Here is a 22,295-nt window from a genome sequence, read left to right as displayed (position 1 = left end):
GCAACTTGTCAAGTTCAGAAATCTTAGCTGAAAGGTGGGCACCCAAGAGGGAGACTCTATTTCAACTTCCAACATGTTGTTTGAAAGATTGAGGTCATAAAGACTAGAAGCATTGGCAAATATTGAAAATGACAACTCCCCTTCTAATCGATTACCAGAGACCTTAAATTCCGTAATCGTGCTCGGATTAGAGAAAATCAATGAAGGTAGATTGCTGTGCACTTCAGGGCTTTCAAACCTCTCAAGACAAGAGAGAATATTGCCTTCCAATGTATTATTCCCAAGGTACAACTTCCTTAGATATTTTAATCGCTTTAGTTCACAAAAAGCTGCAGTGAAATTAGTTTGACAAGTGAGTCAAGTAGTGATCTTCGCAATATGCTTTGAAGCAGAAAAACAAATAAATAAATAACAGATAGGAGTAAATAACGAGTAAATATTTTTTCCAAGCAATTTAGAATAATTGATCTTGACAAATGTTGCAAGGTATCCCAAATAAAAATTCTTCAATAAGAAATAGAAAATCAAGTCGGAAAAAGAAAAAACAGAAGACCTATATCAAGCAGCCACCTTATTCACACGAGGAATGTTAAGCCCACAAATAAAATTAAAAAATTATACTAAAAAAATTTACATAATTTAATATGATACATTAGTTTTATTTATTTATTTTTAAGTTAGACATGTCAATCAAGTTATGAAACTTTATTTTTGTCATTTTTTTATAAATCGAGAAATTTTTTACTCGAAATTTTTTAGCTATTTTCTTAAGAGTAAAGCTACGGAGCAATTACTGTTTACGGCTGATTTGCAACACACCTTGCGTGTCACTTTTTTTTTTTCTTTTTTTTTTTTAAATCAAAACGTGCGTTTCATCGGTTTGAATGCCGCCCTCTCCATTCCACACCACTACCAAATTCAAAACTAGCGCTCCGAAAGTTTCACTCTCCAAGGCATTTCGTTTCAATTATTTTCAAAGAACATTTGATTCCCTTAACGATGGAGGCCGCGAAGACGACGAGGGGAGCAGGAGGTAGAAGAGGTGGAGACAGGAAGAAATCGATCCGAAGTCTATCAGGGTTGGGCTTCAATTCCCCGTGGGTCGGATTGCTCGGTATTTGAAGAAGGGTCGCTTATCTCAGAGGACAAGCTCTGGTGCTTCGATCTACCTCGCCGCGGTTCTTGAATATCTCCCTGCTGAGGTACTTTTAGATCCTGGATACACGTTTTGATCTTTTTGCCATTGGTATCTTACATTTTGAGTGGTAGTTTGCTCTTCTGTGTTTGTTGCTCATACACCGAGGAATAGAAAAGTGAGAACTGGAGTATTTGTTTCTTCTTCCCAGATTATATAGACACTGAGAGAAAGGAAATGTAGATGACCATCCCTGGTGTTTAGCAGTTTATTTTCTTTTCATCAGATATGACTTCAGTTTCTTTTTTATTCTCAATCGTGTGGGTACATATTTTCCGTATGGCTCTTAAGTTTATCTTGGTGAACTCTTTTCATGTGTCGCTAAATGTAGAAAAAATGAGAGGAAGCCAGATGCTAGGATATGAAATACGGATTCTCAGAATCATTGTATCATTTATGATGCATTATTTTTTAGTCCTAATCGTGTTGTCCTCCAGTTTCAGGCGCTAATTTTTTGTGTTGGGGGAAATGTAGGTGTTGCCCTTCTCTCTCTTTGAGAAAAATGTTTTTTTTTTTTGCTACTCATAAAAAAATGTCATTTGAAGTTCTCTGTTTTCATCATTTACTTGTGAGTTCCTCTTTTTTCTTTTCCAGTATGTAGAGTTCAGACGCTTCCTTAACCCTTTTGGGCTTGATGTTTAGAATTCTTCTTTGACTTGATTTCATAACAAGCGTGTAATTATTTCATTACTTTGTAGATCAGAATATTTTGAACTCTGGTGCTATTTGAGACTCTCTTTTTTTGCCTGTTTCAAGTGCCAACTCCCAAATACTTGTTATTTAGTTTTTTTTTTTTTTTTTTATTTGTTGGGATGGACAGTTGCTTGCATGTGCTTATCTGCCATTAATTTCTTTGATTCCCTTCTAAAGCTACTCTCTATAGCTTTGTCAATTAATGATGAGAAGTCATATTTTCTCTATAAGTTTGTAACAATCTTTGCACTAACTGCTCAATAAATTTATCTGATTAATGACCAATTAAGGTTCCACTTCGTGTAACTTTGATTAACGACCAATGAGTTTCAAATTTGCATCTATCTACTGCCTCTCTCAGGTTTTATCCCTACCACTATTCTCCTTTTGCTTCTGATCTCAAAGATCTTATTGATTTAGAAATTACTTTTTTCTTGTGGAAGCCTTTTAAACCCTTTGATAAGCTCATGGGAACACTTCCAGTAGCAAGGTTTTCTTTTTCCTTCTTTTTATGGGGATTAATTTATTGAATTATTTTTCTTTTTATTGCCTATGGTGGTGGGTAAGCCTGTTACTTTCATGTTACATTTCAAGTGCTCTGCCAGACAAATACAGAAAATTGATGACCATAAAAACAGGGTGTTGTCAAGTTGTCGTTCATTGATGAGAAGAAGTTGCTTGCTACAACAAAGAAGCTTGAAGGAACTTTAGCGGTCTGCAATAGGGGTTTTTATGTCTTGTTTCATGGTAAACTAGTTTATTGACTCTTGTCAATGAGCATCTTTAATTTCCTCCAAATGCATAAACCAATCAATTCATTTTGCTAAATTGGGCAGCACTTATCTTTTAATTAGGTTCATCTCCTATAGTTTCAAGTACTGTGGATGGATATAATTTATTGGGTTATTAGGGCCATTACCATCAATAAAAAGCCTGATAAAGTTGAAACTTTATTTTTTATGCTTTGAATGTTCAAGTGTGCTCCTCTTTAATCTGGTTTATGCAGGAGTAAGAGAAGGTTAGGAATAGCATGATGTTTGATTTACTTTATGTACATCATGTTCATCCTATGGCTTTACAAAATATCTAGTATTATAGAATATGTTCCATCTACCCCTGCATGAGAAATTTCTTTGGGAGATTGAATAATTGTGATTGTTTGCCATTTTATATACTCTGCAGCTTAACTACTTGTACCTGTTATTGTCCTTTTGCAGTGGTGGAATGAACGAATATCTTTGGTTATGTGAGAGAAATAATATACAAAGTATAGTCCATTCCCCTATCAGTGGATTGCAAGACATATATAGCAATCTAATCTTGTAAGTTCCCCTCATATTATTGTAGCTTAAGAACTTAAAGTTTCATTAATCATTAACTTTTCTTTCCTTATTTTGCCCATTTTTTATGGCAGAAATGCAACATATCTTAATTCTCTGAACCACAAGCACATCCCAGAACCTTCATGAACAATACAATGATAGTTCAGTTGTCAAGAAAAGAGATCTTCAGTGGAGAGAGGGTGAATTCCATCAAAGAGAGGAAAAACACCAAAAGAGAGGAAAATTAGTTTTGTTAATGTTGTGTTGGGGACTTAGTTGATTGGTTAAGTTTGTAAGCATTATAGTTAGATGGGTCACTTGTAAAGTTGTGGTGACGTTACTTTATGTGCTACACTATACCAAACTGATGATGTTATAATAAATGACTAGAGTTTTTCACAAATTCCCTGCTTTTGTGTTTTTTTTATTTATATAGCATTGCATCTGTGAAATAAAAACAACAGTGTACTTTCCAGCAGCAGCAAAGTAAAAATTGTAAATGATAAAAATAGACATCACTAAAGAATATAACTTTAGAAGCAAATTCAAAAAATGCCAATAGTAAAAATTGCAGTTCAATTCTTCATTAAAAGCTCGAAATCCAAAACTATACAATGGATGAACTGATTTGAGAATACATCATAAAAGATTTAAATCATCAACTGAGCAAGATCAAATACATCAATTGGAGCAAACTCGAAATCCAAAACTATAAACAACAAGACTCCAAATAATCAACTGAGCAAGCTTGCATCTTCTAATGTTTGTGCACTGAGAATTAGAGCCAATTATTTACTATGAGAATATGGCATCCATCCCTGCTTGGTTTACAACTTCTTGTCCTCCTTTAACCTAAGAACAAGAGTAGTAGTTCTTTTCTATTAGCATACCTACAAAACTCATAAATCATATATTGCATAATTGCCAAAATCTTCTTCTTCTTTTTTTTTAACAACAGGTGCCAATAAAAATAAAAATAAAAAAATTCTAATTGCTTTACAGTTTTAAAATGCCCAAATCCTCCTAGAGAAGCAAAAGCCTTGACAAAAATATATCATCCCATGTCTTCCGAATTGCATTGTCTCTTCTATGAATGTTCTCCTTTATCAAATGAAATATATCTGCCCATATGAAAAATTCACATCTCGCTTGTGCAACTTCTCCCTACACATAGTACGAACATTTAATTAACAAGATAAAGTACACCTCCCAAACTAAAAAACAATATGCATTTATAGACATTTATAAACAATTCTAATGTTCTGTTTGAGATATGTATTACGGGTATAAACATTTATAAAGAATTCCCAACTGCATGAAATTATCCAGATTACTTTCACTAGGCCATTGTAGGACATTCTTTGAAAATGAGTGAAGATCAGTTTGTAAATGAAATTGATGGCTAATGAGATAGTCATTATCAGCAGTACAGTGTACTAATTATAAGTGAAATATAAGAGTTTTTATTAAAGGTTACTATGAACCAAAGCTCTGATACCAATTGTTGTGTATTCCGGCCGTCCAAAAATCACACAAGACGATATTTAAGTGGTTCAGCAAATTGCCTACGTCCACTGGAGCCTCTTTTATAGAATTTATATGAGATTTACAAAAACTCTACAAATTCTCTTTCTCTCCCTCACGTACCCTCCTTCTCTCTTCTTTTCTTCTCCCACACACTTCACAACTGAGCTCTCTCCTATTTATAGGAGAGAGAGAGCAGCCCACAATTTCAATTTTCGGTGCAGAAATTAGTGACTTTGCTGTAGAGAAATTGTAGGTGCCTAATACAACGAAAAACAAAACAGTGGGTGGGTGCCTAACAAGGAAGAGAACTGTGCTTCTCTTGTTTTCACACTGCAGGTGGAGTTCAACACATCAAACATAGCCTGGATTGTCGTTACTGTTTCTGTTTATGAAATTGACCCCTGATACTGCAATTCAAAGGCGCAGATCACGTAGGTTGCCTCTTTTCCCCACTCCTGATCTCTTTAGATTTTGTCCTTAATTCATTGGATGGTAAGACTGGAAACAAAATGATAACTTAGAGACTAATTTACTTAAAAATTACTTTGCATCTACGCATCTAAGAGAGTCGTTTTAACACTGAATGACCACATTATTGACTTCAGTTTCAAGATATCAAGCTCTACAAAAATGGAAAGTCAACCATCTTTACAAAGTAAACAGATCAGTTTCTCCTGCTCTACAATCCCATTAATTTAGCACACATGATATTTATGTCGAGTGTCTTAATTGTTACCTTGTATAGCAGTCAATATTGTATATTCTGCAAGATGTATTTCACTCATTATATAATGAATACGTAGCATATATATGGTTCTGGTGAGCTAGCCAAAACCTTTTTACTCAAATTTGTTCAGGATGGACAAAATCGGGTTAAGGTTCTCACCTTGAAGCTTTCCTCCGATGTTCATGCTGCTAAGATCAAGAACCTCCAGTTCATTGAATAAGGTGATCAACAAGGTCACATTCGGAGACCATGTGATTGACGGCACCTTTGTGTGGTCCTTGTTTAGAACGATTCTGGTAACTTTCCATGATCTTTGTCACACTCGATACTATGACGTGAACAATGACTCCCGTCAAAATCGTCGAATGCTAGACGTACCATCTGTAGAGTTTCTGATCTCCAACAGAGCTCTGTTCTGTTCTTTGCTGCATCCAGCTTCAACCCAAGCGGATGGGCAAAAAGTGAGAGCTATAAACCAAAGGAAGATGATGACCTTATTGGCGAAAGAAGCGTCCATTTGTGAAGAGATTCTTCAAAGGCAAGTAATAATGTTTTTGTTTATATGCAACGACTGGATGAATGGGTTTTTGCATGCATCTTTATAAAGAGGATTGAGTTAACGGGGTAATTGCCAACTGTAAAGTGGCAAACTTTTCAAGCTTCATTGGGTGGAATCATGGGCCTAATTCATCTCTTAAAACCAGTTCAAAGAAAGATATTTACTCTAACCTTATAAACATGTCTAAGACCTTATCCACAGGCAATGTAGGATTTATTCCTCAACACCCTCCCTCACGTGCAGGCTAGTATTTTTTCTGATCCTTATCACGGGGTAAGTAGTGTAGGCCCCATTCGTCCTGTGGCAGGCTCTGATACCATGAAAAAATTCATGGGCCTAACTCATCTCTTAAAACCAGTTCAAAGAGAGATGTTTGCTCTAACCTTATAAACATATCCAAGACCTTATTCACAGGCAATGTGGAATTTATTCCTCAACATCCTTACGTTTACCTTTTTTACTATGTTTTCGTTGTTGGAGTGAACAACTTGCCCCGGAAAGAAAGACGCATAACTTAACAAAAATGATTTAATTGCCAAATAGAAATTTGAGGTTTCTATATAATAAACTATAAAATATGATGCTCGCTCACTCAATAAATTAGTTAATTAAAGGTGATAATCCGTGGTCTTTACGTTCACCCTTCATATATATCTCCTTCAATTATCCATGCGAAAAGTAATTTGTGTTTGATGGAAAAATTACCTTTCTTGTCGTCGGGGTTGTGTTTTATTAGTGAAATAAAATTACCATTTTGCTCTTGATCAGCTGTGCTTGATGAGCAAAGGAAAGCTAATTTTTTTTGTCTTTAAGGTTTGTGTTTGATGAACAAAACTACCTCTTTATCCTAACAAAAACACTGGCATGCCACTTAAGCATATCGCTCCACTTGACCGCTAGTCAAAAACATATTTTTTTTTTTATTTTGTGATTAAAGAAATGATTTTAAATGTATTGGTATATTTTTTTTTTTTTAAAAAATATATAAATATATTAAAAAAATATGAAAAGATAAAAAGAAAAAAAAAAACAAAATTTGCTGCACAGTAGCCCAACTCTTGTCCTAATTAGTAACTGTCAGCATACCCATTGATCAAGCATACATCACTCCAATGACATCAAGACAGAACGTCAACATCCGAAGATCAAGTTACCACCATGAATCAATATATCCTGTCGTACGTTGGTACTTCCCTTTCTTGCACTTGTACAACTATGTCATATGATCTGGCATCCCACTATTTATGGGATAATATTTAAAGCTTTATGGGTATATGTTGGGAATTTGGACCTCCCAAATTCACCCTCCTAGAATCTACCATTTGCAGGAGTAACAAGAAAAATAGAGAAATAATAACAACACAAGAAATTTACGTGGAAACTCCAAAACAGGAGAAAAACCACCAGACCCAGAGAAGAAAAATATGTTAAAAATTATTACAATCACATAATTTCTCTCCTCACCCCAAACACACCCACAAAGCTTTCACCACTAGAAAAACTCTAACTCACACCTCTTCCCATTTTACAAAATGGACAACAGAGGAATTTAACTAGAGTCAAAAGTTACTAGCTAAGCATTTGACTAGTGCACCTAACCATGAGGCTAAACCTCATTTTTATAGACTTGAGGATTTGCTCCTCCTTCACTTCCCACCCATGTGGGACTTAAAAGAAGCAAAAACTCAACAATCTCCACCTTGCGACTTTGACTGGTCCCACAGCCAAGCTCCACCTCAATGAAGATCTTCATAGCTTCCGCTATCATGCTTCACCATAAAAGCATACCCACTTAGAATAAACCAATTCCAAGCATTTCACTTCGGCCCATGTCGAAAACAACCTTGCTGAAAATTATGGTGTAACTTCCACGTTTGGCTTTTCTGGAAGTTCATCAACCATCGACATGAATTTCCACTACACACCCTGCATCAATGCCAAACCAATGCCTGTGTGTAAACTTGTGGACCCGCTAATATTAACACATCTTCTATCATGACAACTTTGGGAATTAGCAACATGCCATAAGGATGTACATGTCTCCTTTTTCATGGAGAGAGACACAACATTAGCATCAATACCAGTATCTCCATTTACTGACTTGGAGCCACTTGCCAAATCCGCTCCTTGTACTAGCCGTTTCACCAGTCGCTAGAATCACTGCTGACTTTAGGGGTTGATCTGCCCTTCCACACCTTGTGTAAACCAATTTCTCCACCTTATTCCTAACATCGTCTTGATGAATTTTTACTGTAGAAATGAATAGTACCTCACTAAGTCAGTTCCCAGGAAAGATTGGAGGGTCACAATGGACACACTTAAAATTTCCAATCTCCTAGACAGAACCTCCTTAGACTGTACGTATCCACACTACCACATCAAAACTCCACCCCACAAAAAGAACCTAGTGGCTCTGATACCAATTGTTGGGAATTTGGACCTCCCAAATTCACCCCCCTAGGATCTACCATTTGCAGGAGTAACAAGAAAAATAGAGAAATAATAACAACACAAGAAATTTACGTGGAAACTCCAAAACAGGAGAAAAATCACCAGACCCAGAGAAAAAAAATATGTGAAAAATTATTACAATCACATAATTTCTCTCCTCACCCCAAACACACCCACAAAGCTTTCACCACTAGAAAAACTCTAACTCACACCTCTTCCCATTTTACAAAATGGACAGCAGAGGAATTTAACTAGAGTCAAGAGTTACTAACTAAGCATTTGACTGGTGCACCTAACCATGAGGCTAAACTTCATTTTTATAGACTTGAGGATTTGCTCCTCCTTCACTTCCCACCCATGTGGGACTTAAAAGAAGCAAAAACTCAACAGTATATATATATATTGTACAACTATGTCATATCCAGCTCGATTCTCCAATTAATGTTGCAAAGATAAGGATCAAGCAATGATTTTACGATATTGGATTAAGATTGATCAAAAGAGCTTTAAAATCATGGCCACAAACAAAAGGTTATTCCAGATTAAAGTGATTTGACAGTGCTGCATACTTTAAAATATGAAATAAAAATCAAGAAGCACAAGCTGCTGGTGGCAAGCGGTCACGTCTTTAGTTTCGCCAGAGTCTCACGATTAGAAAAGTGTCTGAAATTGGTAATTGATATGGTCCTAGGTCCATCATACACAAAGATTGCCAAGTCTTAAGACAGAAATTCCCAATTATGCTAGAATTATTCATGAGCTTATATAACTATTAAAAAGACTGGATATGATCATTAAAAAGTAATGGAAAAAACTTATTAATTTAGTAATTGGCCCCTTATTAGTAAAAAAACACATGTAAATATATTGTATTTCCTTTGCTGGTAATAAAGATAATTAGAATCTTCGATTACTGAATTAATGGCTTCTAAAAATTATGCTTTCCCTTATTGATAAAGGTAAAAATCATTGTGCACAGAGAAAAAAAAAAAAAAAAAAAAGCCTACCACATGCAATTAGATATATTTACGTGCCATACAATAATGATAAATATAAAAAAATTTATACATCACACTATTATCATACTCTCATCTCACTATGTAAGATATGACATATTCATCATTCAATAATAATAAATATATCATATTTTACATAATGAAATAAGAGTGAGATATGAAAGTGTGGTATATAGCATTACTTTAAATATAAATACCTTAATTTCCGGTTTAGTAGAAGTTAAAAGCCGGTTAGGCTAGCCAGGGGTGGCGGTTCATTGGCTAGTAATGCAAGTGGCAACGACGAGGTAAAATGTAAGAGCTATAAACCAAAGGAAGATGATGACCTTATTGGCAAAAGAAGCGTCCATTTGTGAAGAGATTCTTCAAAGGCAAGTAATAATGTTTTTTGTTTATAATATGCAACGACTGGATGAATGGTTTTTTAATTACATCTTTATAAAGTGGATTGAACTAGCGGGGTAATTGCCAATAATAAAATGGCAAACTTTTCAAGCTTCATTGTGTGGAATCACGTACAATACTGTAGTGATGTCTACTTCAAATTGGACGGACGACTTGGAGTGAACGCTTGCCTCGGAAAGAAAGACGGCATAACTTAAGAAAAATAATTTGATTGGCAAATACAAATTTGAGGTTCAATATAATAAAGTATAAAATACAATGCTCGCAGCTCTCTCAATAAATTAGTCAAATTCATCATGATAATCCGTGGTCTTTACGTTGATCACCTTTCATATGTCTCCTTCAATTATTCCATGTGAATGGTACTTTGTGTTTGATGGAAAAATTATTTTCTTTTGCGTTGTGTTTAATTAGTAAAGTAGAATTACCATTTTACTCTTAATCAACTTTGTTCTTGATTAGCAAAGGAAAGCTAATTTTTTGTTGTGTTTGATGAACAAAACTACGTACCTCTTTGTCCTTAGTAACTAATGTATTTGATGGGTAAAGTTACCTCTTTGTCCTTGAGTGTTTGATGGGCTACCTATTTTATTTGTCCATAAGGTTAAAAAATAGGAAAAATATAGTTGCAAGCACAATTGTGCACTAATTTGTGCACCAATGTGATGTGATTGGTTAAAAATTAAATTTTATTGAAAATAGTGTTAATTTAAATTTTAAGTATGAATGAATCAGTATTGGTACACAGATTAGTACGCGATTATGCTTGTATATAGCAAAATTCTAAAAAATATTTTATGTTTATCAAGAAAAAGTACCAAGGTTTTCATTTAGATGATTAGTGCATCGTATTTTAATTTTTTTTTATCTTATTCTTATTGTCTATTTTGCCATAAATAAATTTTATTAATAAAATTTTATTAGTTCATTGTCATATCAGAAATTATTATTTTTCTTCAATGATTTTCAGTCTTAATGATTAGTTCTAATTTATATGCATTTTAAAAATTATATTTTCTCATATACAAAATAAAAAATGCATCAATACTTTCACTTGTACATACGTGCCTTGCACCGTTCGACCAACACATTGTGCAATAATTTAGCTCTTGCTTCGAGCAAAGCTAGTCAGATCAACAGATTCCTCGAAAATTGGAAGCATCGCAAGAAAATAAATGTTGTGTGCGATCACCAAGCAAGTTGAGTCTGACGAATATGTTGTTTGGTAATTTTCGAGCATTGCAAGAAAATAAACCTTACTTAAGATAACTGAGCAAGGTTATTTCGACTGATACATTACTTAATAATTTCGAGCACCGCAAAAAAAAAAAAAAAAAAAAAAAAAATTAACAAATAAACTTTGCTTGAAATAATCAAGCATGTGACACTTCCAACTCCCATGTACGGATACGTGTAGATCGAGGCGTCAGGATGATCGGGTCACACATCCCATCTCCAAGTGCCAAGTGTGTGTATATGCAACACGTGTACACAAAAGTAATGCAGCAAGTAATAAAAATCTTTCAACTAAGTACCAGAATTTGGTTTAAATACAAACTCGCTTAAAACAAACGTATCAAAATATTACAATTAATCGACATAAATATAATACAAATCAAAACAATAAACAAAAGCAGGAAATATATCACAATCCACAAGTGATCCCCGACTCCTCCGGCGAAGCTGCCTCCTCGGGCTCAACCTCCTCATCCTCTGCATCAAAATCTAAGGTACCAAAGACGGTACCGCAGGTAAGTACTAATCCAATCAATCCACAAGATAAAAATACATTAAAACCTCAACAATATGCATGAGCAGGATGCCATATGCATGAGATCCAAAATAAACCTTTTTTTTAAATAATTCATTTTCCAACTCATGCCAAAAATCACATTTGGCCCAAAATATTTCCTTTAAAACCTTTCCTCGCCATTTTCCCAGAAAATAACCCAAAATAAATTTCAAATTAATAGCCAATTTATCCATATGCACCATGATTTTCCCCAAGGACCATCCTCACACCCTGGCTCTTATGCCACAGCACAGGTAACGACTACGCATGTGACATCTACACGAGCGATATCCAGTTCAGCACCCAACTCGTACGTAGCCAAGCATCCTCTAGCCCCCACTAGCAGATGGGCTATAGAGTCGGCACGAGAGCATTACCATCTCGTCTGATCCCGTTGTCGCCCAACGACAATCCAGGGGACGTCACTCAGTCTATTACGTCCCAAGTGACCAGATGAGCTCTACCAAAATAATGTCTCATCTCGACCTGAGGTCGTGATACACACGCACCCAAGAATCTATTTACACTTAAAAACCTAGTTTTCAATATCCAACACATATACATGCATGCATCATGCAATGCAAATGACAAAACACAAATATCCAACATCATCCAAACATAAAATAACTTCATCCTCAAATCCATCTGACTGTCGAACTCCTCGGACTCAGTCTAGCACAACCAACCAACACAGTGTATTGTTAAGGCAATAATATATTTAAATCTTAAAGGAGGTTTGGAAAATACTTACAGTGCTATAAAATATTTTTCAAATGATCAAGGGGCTGCAAAAGGTGGCGAAAAAGTAATGTAACAGTGTAAAAGCACTGTGGCCATGGGTGATAAAATACCTACTTTTGAATGGGGACGAACCAAGACTTGAGATTGATATGGAATGGCTTAGAGGTTTTTGTGAAACTAGTGAAAGTGGTGGTTGGCCGTGGGCGGCGGTGGAAGTGAAAAATGGTCAAAACGAAGTTGAGCTCATGGTGGTTGCTCCGATGACAGATCAGAGCTGGAAATGGGTGGGTTAGGTCAGCAACAGGTCGGTGATGAAGTGGTAAAGAGATGGTGGCCGGAGGTTGAACGACGGTGGCAGAATGGAGGAGCTCACAGTAGGAAATAGTGGCTCGAATGGGGCTTAGATTTGGTGGGGAGATTCACTAGCCAATGGGAAGTCGAACAATGGGGGCGGTGATGGCCACGCCAGCTAGCAGCGGCAGTCTAGGCAAATGAAGGAAAACGGCATGGAGGGGGAAGGGGGGCTGGTCGCACGGGAGAGAGGAAGTGCAGGGGAAGAAAGTAGGAAAAGAAAAAAAGAAAGAAAAAGGAAAAGAGAGGAGGAAAAGAAAAATGAAGGAAAAGAAATGAGGTACAATCCTCACATCTTGGGTCAAGAAACTGATCCAACGAAAACTATTTTCAAAACAACAAGTTAAATAAAATAATTCAAACGTCGTGATTAAATAAAATAAAATAATAAAATCTAAAACACAATAATTAATATTAAGAAAGCACTTCAAAATAAATTTCATAACCAAATAAATCTAATTAAAATTTGATAAATTTAAAACACAAGAACCAATATTTTAATTAAATTAAAATACTTTTTCAATAAAAATACACATAAAAACGGGGTATCACAAAACAAGTCCAGTCCAACGGACATACTAGTCGATAATATCAAGTCCGACTGACACAATGCTCAAAATCACCAAACAAATCTAGTTCATTGGACACACTGTTTGAAAATTCTAAGCATCGCAAAAAATAACCCTTGAAATCATTGAGCAAATCTCGTTTAATGGACACACTGTTTGAAAATTCTAAGCATTGCAAAAAAATAACCCCTATTCGAAATCACCAAACACATGAAGCAATGTCTCAAAATTTTGCTGGTGTTGATGAGCTGGGAGAACATAATGCCAATCCCATGGTCCACGTTAAATCCCATCGAGTGCAAAGATATTGCATGTTCTCCCAATTCTTTTGTTAATTTAACTTGGACCATGGGATTGGCACTCGATGTCTCCACATACCTTCACATAGACACATACCTAGATTATGGGAAGCACATTTACATTCATGTTTGGATTTAGACACATCCTAAAGGAAAGGCATCAAACTTTAGTTTTGGTGTTACTTGGTATTTTAAATAAGCAAGTGTTGCTTACTATCAAGTTTCTTCTTCAATAGGTGCAACAATGGAGACAAAAGGCTCTATCATCTAAAAGTAAAGCAAATGAGCAACAAAATTTGTTGCAGGGAGAGTTTTCAAATATTATAATTGGGATTTTTGAAAGAAATTAAACTATTACTGCCCTCAATTTTGTACACCACTGCATGCTCAAAAACTTGCGAGTTAAGCAATTTTGCTTTAATTTCATGTTGGAGGTAGAGTTAGCAAGATGCAAGTATTTGTGGATTATGTTGTTGTGTAATGTCAGCAAGAGAAGTGGTTGTGCGATAGACGATGCTCATGCATAGATACTTTAGTTTTGTACATGAGGTTCAAATAGATGTGAGGTGTAAAATCAAATGTCTTCTTTTATAGTTGTAATGTGAAGTATTTGCATACATTATGCAAAGACTCATCAGTTTACTTTTCATGCTATTAAGGTATCAAGTTTCTTCTCAATAGGTGCAAGAATGGAGACAAAAGGCTCTATCATCTTAAAGTAAAGCAAGTGTTAGTGCACATGTCTGAGCTTCACCAGTAGTGGATTTCAGGCCTTCACATCCAGTGGAGAGGTCTTAAGGGATACAAGAAAAACACCCACATCTAATAGTGGATTTCAGGCCTTCACTCAATAGTCAATACAGATGAGATTTATGCCATTGCATGTAATTTTGATGCTATTGCAAGTAGGGCCGCAAAAGAAATGAGTCGAGTAGAGTTTGAACAAGGAGTCTCAAGCTCGAGTAGCATATGTATATGTGCTCGAACTCGACTCGAGCTCGATAAAAATTAAAAATTTCTGAACGAACTTGATTCGCCTAACATATTATAAGATCAGACTGGACTCAAACTTGAATAAAATAAATAAACGAGTTGATACAAGCTCGAGTAGCTCAGGCTTGAGTTACACCTTTTGAAAACCAACAGAGAAAAATGGTAGACAAAGATGTAGATAAAAATAGCACCAACAAACACCAATAAAGATTCAGAGGATTCAAAATCTATGACTAACGTTTTCTTCACAGATACAAAGTGACATTTTCTTTGTAAGTGCAATTCCTTTTTGTGGGAATAAGGGGGGCGGGTGTTATGAACCCACTTGAAAGAACAATTAAAACAGAGAGTTAACTAAAATAACAAAACACATCCTTTTATTCTTCCATCTTTAAATGCACCGCCTCTGTTCCAACCACAAGACGTTGTTAGTTCATAACAGGGGGAGGAGGTGGCTGATCGAGAAGAGGTGTTGTTGCTCGACAAATGTATGGCTAAGCTAGACCAGCGGTAGTAGGTGGCACATAAAAGCATGGCATAATCCGTGAGAAAATGACAAAGTGCAGCATAAGGATTAGGGGGGTTGCGGCGGCGATATAAAACAATGAGAGGCAAGGCCACATGTTGCAGTGATGGTGGCGATGGAGGCGGTGGGACAAGCTCACAGGCAGTGGCAGGGAGAAGAGAGAAAAAAAATGAATGAAGGGAGATGGAGATGTCATGCAGCCCAGAGAGGGGGAGTGGAAAATAGATGGAACTAGGGTTTTTTTTTTCAAGTTTTGCTACGGATCAGCCACTGTTCACGGCTAATCCATAGCACACATTACGTGTCTTTTTTTTTTAAAACAAAATCCCGTTTTGCCCTCCCCCACCCGATTCCCTCTCCCCCCACTCGATTCCCTCTCTCAGTTGACTGCCTCACGCAGCCCCACCGTGTGCCACCGGCCGCCACCATCAGCTCCCCCTCACTCAGGCCACCTCTAGTCACCTTCAAACCTCCACGAAAGCCCTCACACGTAGCACCCTCTCTCAACCCAAAATTGGTTCTCCTACACGGTTTGTCACTGCTACCGTCGCCGTTGTTAGCCTCCAACCCCACCGTCGAGCACCATCGAGCCCTTGACCTCCCCACTAGCCACTGTCGAGCTTCCATAGCACGGTAGCCCTCTCCCTCTCTTTCCCAAAATGGGTTTCACCCATACACGGGTTCTGCCCCTTACCCCACTGTATGCCGCAACCCATGGTTTCCAGCTACCACCTCAAGCCTCCCCCAGCCATCACCAGCTCCACCGCACCTCCCTCAACCCTCCATGCTCAGTCATGCCTCTCATTTGGCCTAAATGGGTGACGAGGGGTAGGGGTAGGATAGAGGATACCGACACCAGGTGGGTAAAGGATGCCGACGTGGGTGGTGGGGGTGGAGGGAGAGGATGGGTGGGCTGCTTTGGCGACACGGGGGTAGAGAGAGAGAGAAAAAAAATATGAAATGTGTGAAATGAGAGGGAACAGTGGGGAACGTGGGTTTTGTTGTGGGGTGTTTTTGGTCATTTTACTCAAGGACACATAGGATGTGATCCGGATGATCCTAGATAGTGGCTGCTCTCAATATTTTATCTTTGTCTTCCAAGCCCCCAAAACGATATAGTTTTGGGTGTGGCTTAAAGGGCTGGGCTCCAGCACATTGTTGGGCCCTTCATGTTACCAAAGACTTGTCTTTTGATCATTAGGTGAGATATTAATAAAGTTAAAAATATATATGAGTTTACTAATTTCACTATAGTTTTTTTTCTCTTTTGTTTCCAAATAAATACCAAATGTTCATAAAATGATAGAAACAAAATGAATTTTACTAATTTGCAATATTTTATTTTCTTATATTTTAAGTTATTTATATATATATTTTTTTTCCTTTTATTAATGATTTTGATTTAACAAAATAAATTACTTATATAAAGTATCAAAAATAATACATATAACACATAAAATATATACAATAAAAGAATATATGTAAGAGTATCTATATAAATATATATATATATATATATATATATATAAATATTACAAGTATTGTGACAAGCCCAAAATGAGTCGAGTCGAGTTTATATGAATTTTGTTCACGAGTCTCAACCGAGTCGAATAAAGATTATACAAGTTTAGCTCGTTTAATATTCAAACCAATATTAGTGGTCACGAATAATTCATTTATTAAATGAACTAAGTCCAAATCGAGTTTATACGAGTTGAGCTCAAACTATTCACGAGCAGCTCTATTCATTTGTAGCCCTAATTGCATGTAATTTTGATATCTTTTCTTGAAAAAGTGTAATAGAATATAAGCTTTCAACATTATTTTTTTCTTAAAAAATAATAATATAGGTTTTTGTTATTAGGAAAAAAAAAGGATTTTCATATTGTAAAAATCTGAATTAATTGAGGTTCATAACCCGGGTATACCAACCCTGCCCGAGTTTGAAACCCAGGGCCGGTTGCTCAACCTTGAACTGTGTCATATCCGACATCTCACAATATATCGGATAATATTTAAAGCTTTATGTGTATATATATTGTAGTGGGTTCTATTATCAAATTCAAAAAAAAAAAAAAATATATATATATATATATATATACATACTCTGTTTTAGTAACTAATGTGTTTGATGGGTAAAATTATATTTTTGTCCTTGAGTGTTTGATGGGCTACCTTTTTTTGTCCTTCTAAAATATTTTTTATTTAGCAGGAAAAATTATCAAGGTTTTCATTTAGATGATAAGTGCCTCGTGTTTTTTTTTTTTTATCTTTTTCTTATTGTTTATTTTGACATAAATAAATTTTAATAATAAAATTTTATTAGTTCGTTATCATATTAACAACTTTTATTTTTATTTAATGATTCTCAGTCTTAATAATTAGTTCTAATTTATACACATTTTAAATATCATATTTTATCATATAAAAATAAAAAATGCAGAAATACTTTCACCTGGACATACGTGCCTTGCACAGATCAACGAACACATTGTGTAAGAATTTAGCTCTTGCTTGGGATCACAGAGCAAGACTAGTCGGATCAACACATTGCTCATAAATTTTGAGCATCGCAAGAAAATAAATCTTGCAAGGGATCACCAAGTCCAGTCCGACAAACATGTTGTTTGGTAATTCTAAGCATCACAAGCTTAAGATAACTGAGAAAGGTCATTCTGACTAACACATTGCTTAGTAAATTATGAGCTCGAAATCACCAAGCAAATCTAGTTTAATGAACACACTGTTTAAAATTTCTAAGCATCGGGAAAAAATAACCCTTATTCGAAATCATCAAGCAAATCTAATTCATGGACATACTGTTTGAAAATTTTGAGCATCCCATAAAAATATCCCTTACTCAAAATCACCAGACAAGATAAATCCAATTGACATACTGCGCAATTAGGCCATCACTACAAGAAATTTTCTTTTTAGGGATGAAATTTGTTAGGGACGAAATTTATTTCGTCCCTAAAGATACTTTTCAGAGATGAAATTTAAATTTCATCTCAAAATAGGAAGAACCTTATAAATCCGTTTGAACTAATAAATATTAATTCGAACCGGAGATTTTAGGACGAATTAGATCGTCTCAAATAATCGAAACCATTCGAACTAATAAAATTTAATTCGAACAGATAATTAATCTATTCGAATGCAATATAATCTGTTCGAATTAGTATTAATTCGTTCAAACGGTATTATTTAATTGAAAAGATATATTGTTAAAATTGTAATAATACATATTTTTTCTATTAATTTTTTATCATTTTCAAAGTAAATAAAAATTTCTATATATTATATATTATGATTTACAATGAATTAAAATATTTATGAATTCATAAATTAATTTTATGTAATTATTTTAAAAATATTTTAGTTAAATAAATATTACTTTAAAGATAGTGTCATTTTTTCAATTATCGTGAACATTAAGTATAATGAGAAGAAAATATAATTAACAATAAAGAGGCTAGCAAACACTAAAAATAAAAATCATACATTAATTACATCCTAAAAAGAGTTAGACGTTCTATACAACATAAAAAAAATAAAATAATAACTAACAATATCTATTTATTATGTAAATCAAAATCCTCCTGTAAGGCATGTAAGCGTCCTTCCACGTCCTTAAACTTATCCATGATGGGCTGAATGAAGTCCCTGAATATAATTTGGTAGTGCTCCACCAATATAGCTCGTATCTCATCCGGAGTAGCCCCGGCAGGCTGTCTCTCAACAAGGGGCAGTAGCAGCAGAAGCTGGATCAGTAGGTAGGGCTGATCCTGTACTGCATGAGTCTTCGGCAAGTGACCCCTACTCTTGTTGAATGTGATCCTGTTAACAGGCTTCATCTGTGGGGTCCTCCGCTCAGTCGAAGTCACTTGAACCCCCGATTAGAGTAGGAGGTTAGATATCAACAGTGCAAATGGTAGACTACCTCCACCCGAATAGTGTGACTCTGATCGAATGCGGAGGAAGAAATATAATGCCAGATCAATTGGCTCCCCCTGTGCTAATTGTAACAAAAATCTGGCCCGCTCGATCCTAAAATCAGTCTTGTTTTTTTTTCGGATCAATATTATATCCGACAATCAGATTAAGCATTCTGAAAAATGCTATACAGTCGGCCTGTTGAATCACTTTACTGTCATCATATGGAGGAGCCAAAGGCTCTCGCACAATGTCACGAACCTGATCGTCTATGAGACCATCATCAAGTACCTCAACGCGGCTCTCACTATCATCCGAGCCAGCATCCAGCTCTGTGGTCTGTACATCCGATGCTGGCGATGAGGATGCGACTGGTGCTGGTACTGCAGATGGGGACACACCAGTCTCCTCTCCAGATGGAGCAGTCGCTGCTCTCTAGGGTGCTGGTACTGTAGGATATGCACCGGGCTCCCACCACAGATCAAGAAACTCAGCAATAACGCGGGGAGAGAAGATAATACTCACTCCCCAGACTACTAAGTTGTAGCACAGAGCATCACCAGACTGCTCTCCCATGGCATGGTAAAACTCACCGACCATCTCAGGATATGCTACGCCCCTCTGCCGACAGATCGGGGTCCATCCAGGATCGGTGATGATGTCATGTATGCTCCGTCCCTCAGAAGTGAGATCATGGAAGTCATCCAGAATGATCTCCTGCTCAACAAGTACAGGCCGCACGGCAGGCTGAGAAGGAGCTGCTTCGCTACTTTGGCCTTTCTAGGGTCGGGAATGTTTTCTTTCGCTGCTGCTTGCCATTAGTATACTGTTGATCTACAAAATAATTATGTAATTTAATTAAAGTGAATTAGAGGACATAAATGTTGTGCTGCAGTGTTTGGCAAGTATTTATCTGAATGGATTCAAATCCGTTCGAATAAGGGCTGTCAAATATCATGTTTAGTTCGAATGATTAAAATTCAATTCGAATGGCCTAAATTTTCATTCGAATGAAGTAAAAGTCCATTCGAATGGAATTTAATGTCATTCGAATGACCTCATAAAACATCTATTCGAATGAGCAAGAAGTCCATTCGAATGAACTTCTTTTCCATTCGAATGAGCATAAATTTCATTCGAATAGAATTTACACTCATTCGAACGGGACTGAGCCAAACAGACATGGCTGAGTCGACTCAGTCCCGAATCTACAAATCCAAAATATTCAATGTACCAATATTTTAATCGGTAGAAATGATTGAGAAGTAAAGCCTCATCATTTCTACCGATTACTTTTATGTCATCTAACCCCAAAACAACAAAATGGGGTCGGATTGATTCAAAATCCGAACCCCCCAAAACCAATGATTTAATTGGTAAAAATAAATGGAATTTAACCCATACCTCTTGTTGTAGGGGATTTGAGGACTTGGTCGAAGTTTGCGACGGCGTTGGGGCTGCGAACAGAGGAGGATTCGATCGGACAGTTCGAATGAGAGGATGCATAAATGGCCGGAGAAGAAACTGTATCGCGGCTTAAATAACGTAAATTCGTTAGAACGGAAAGGATATCAGTTCGAACTGAAAGGATATATGTTCGAATGAATATTGTAATAATTCATAAATAATTTGATATATATAAGTACAAGAGGTAAAACAATATATACTAGTATTAGTACTAATACTTAAATTATGCATTAGATGAGTATAAAATAGTCTCAAGTAAAGCATTGCATTATATAGTAATATACTAAGTCTATAGTAAAACATTGCATTAAATATAAGTGTAAAATACATATATCTAATATATTTAGTTTGTGTATTAGTAATTAATAAACCAAGTACTTAGAATATATTAGAAAGTATTATAGTACTATTAGTTTTCAAATATTTATGCTATCTATACTATAATAGATAGTATTATACTATTAGTGATACTTAGTATTATACTTATAGTGATACTAATTATAAGTATAACATTATTAGTGATACTAAATAAAATATTAGTCTATTAGTAATACATAATATTATAAATTGATAAGAAACTTAGTATTATGCTATTAGTGACACTTAGTATTATATAGTGTTTTGTATTTTATTATATACTAATAATAATATTTGGTGTATATTTATATATTTCTATTATTATCTATTCGAACGCATATAAAATTGTTCGAATAGATATAAATTTTGTTCGAACAAAGTTTTTTTGTATGGAGGGAAAATTCGCACCAAATTATCGGTATATGCTGGAGAATATTCTTTTTTTTCGTTCGAACTGAAATATTATTAATTCGAACGGGAAAATATTGTGGGAAAAATTTACGGTTTTTATGATTTTCGCGTTCGAACTTGTAAAAAATTTGTTCGAACGTAAATTCACATATTATTAACCTGATCCTTTAACTTCATTTTTACTCGGATTGAAATTTAAAAAAGGGAGAGCGAGCGTGGCAGAGACTGTTAGATAGTGTTGTGGAGAGAGAGAGAGAGAGAGAGAGAGAGAGAGAGAGAGAGAGAGAGAGAGAGAGAGAGAGCTTCAAAGAAGTGAGAGAGAAGAGATTCTTGAGAGAGAAGAAAGAAGGACAAGAAGTAAATGGTTTTTTTGTTATTTTTCATTCCGATTTTCGTTTACAAGTACAATTTCATTTGTTGCATTTATTTGTTGGGATAGAACAGCTGTTTAATGTGTTTTATGCATATATAGGTATTGTGGATTGATATTTTTATTGGATTACAAAAATTAGAGATAAGTTTTTATAGTTTTCTAAGTTATTTAATAATCATATTTAGGGATAATCATATAGTTTCCAATGTATTGTATTGAAATATGTCATCATGTATGTGAAAATTGTATTTTGCGATTCAGTTTTTTGCTCTTTTTCGTGACTGGTTTTTGGCTTTGTCTCATTCGAACATTCTGAATACCGTTCGAATTGAATGTACTCAGTTCGAACGGAATCAAATGATGGCTTTATTCTATTCAAACATATTGAGTGTTTGTTCGAACAGTATCAATTAGATGATGTTATAATGTAATTATAAAATGTAATTATAATGTATAATTGTAAATATTTAAGTACTGTATTGTAATATTCGAAAACTTAAAATATAATTATAAAATATTTAATAAAAGAAGTGAAGTTTAATGTATTAGTGAAATTATTTAATAGATTAATACTAAAAAAAAACC

The 22,295-nt window shown here is 35.4% G+C and overlaps 1 long non-coding RNA gene across 1 annotated transcript; it reads left to right on the top strand.

The window, feature by feature from the left end:
* The first annotated feature begins 898 nt into the window (after positions 1 to 898).
* LOC122311407 lies at positions 899 to 3,591 on the top strand. The gene is made up of 3 exons (XR_006242777.1): positions 899 to 1,202; positions 3,106 to 3,210; positions 3,303 to 3,591. It is a non-coding gene; the product is annotated as an uncharacterized LOC122311407 (long non-coding RNA).
* The last annotated feature ends 18,704 nt before the right edge of the window (positions 3,592 to 22,295 follow it).

The sequence above is a fragment of the Carya illinoinensis genome, chromosome 5, assembly GCF_018687715.1.
Source record: "Carya illinoinensis cultivar Pawnee chromosome 5, C.illinoinensisPawnee_v1, whole genome shotgun sequence".
Taxonomy (NCBI): Eukaryota; Viridiplantae; Streptophyta; class Magnoliopsida; order Fagales; family Juglandaceae; genus Carya; species Carya illinoinensis.
Note: the sequence above shows the minus strand (reverse complement) of the source record. Positions and strands in the feature narration are given on the sequence as shown.